General features: G+C 27.6%; 1 protein-coding gene across 1 annotated transcript in view; it reads right to left on the reverse strand.

The window, feature by feature from the left end:
• Positions 1-377, reverse strand: part of LOC105455020 (2-acylglycerol O-acyltransferase 1-like) — an 11,026-nt gene that overhangs the window by 4,735 nt on the left and 5,914 nt on the right. The window lies entirely within an intron of this gene.

Below are 377 nucleotides of genomic sequence, written 5' to 3' on the forward strand. Positions count from 1 at the left end.
GTGTATAAGAGACAGATACTATATTGTCCCACAATTAACATGATTTGCAGAGTAAATTAAAAAAAAAATTTTCTCCGTGCAGAAGTCAGAAAAAATAGAAGAAGTGAAAGTAATTTTTTTGCAACCACTCTGTTACCTTTATGTTATATAGTATTGTGTTATGACTTCAGTTTTTTACTGTTAATATTTATAAAATTATTGTAAGTTAAATCGATTTATCACTATAATAAGTAGCGCAACTATAAGTTATAATCTACATAGAATGATTATTGTAGGAAATGTAAAAGGCTTCGTGGTTATTTCGTGATACATAAGTGTAGAGGAATTGTAAAGGATAGAGTATAGCAAAATACAAGTGCTTAGCTCTTTAGATTATT

The sequence above is a fragment of the Wasmannia auropunctata genome, unplaced genomic scaffold, assembly GCF_000956235.1.
Source record: "Wasmannia auropunctata unplaced genomic scaffold, wasmannia.A_1.0 LD335963.1, whole genome shotgun sequence".
Lineage (NCBI taxonomy): Eukaryota > Metazoa > Arthropoda > Insecta > Hymenoptera > Formicidae > Wasmannia > Wasmannia auropunctata.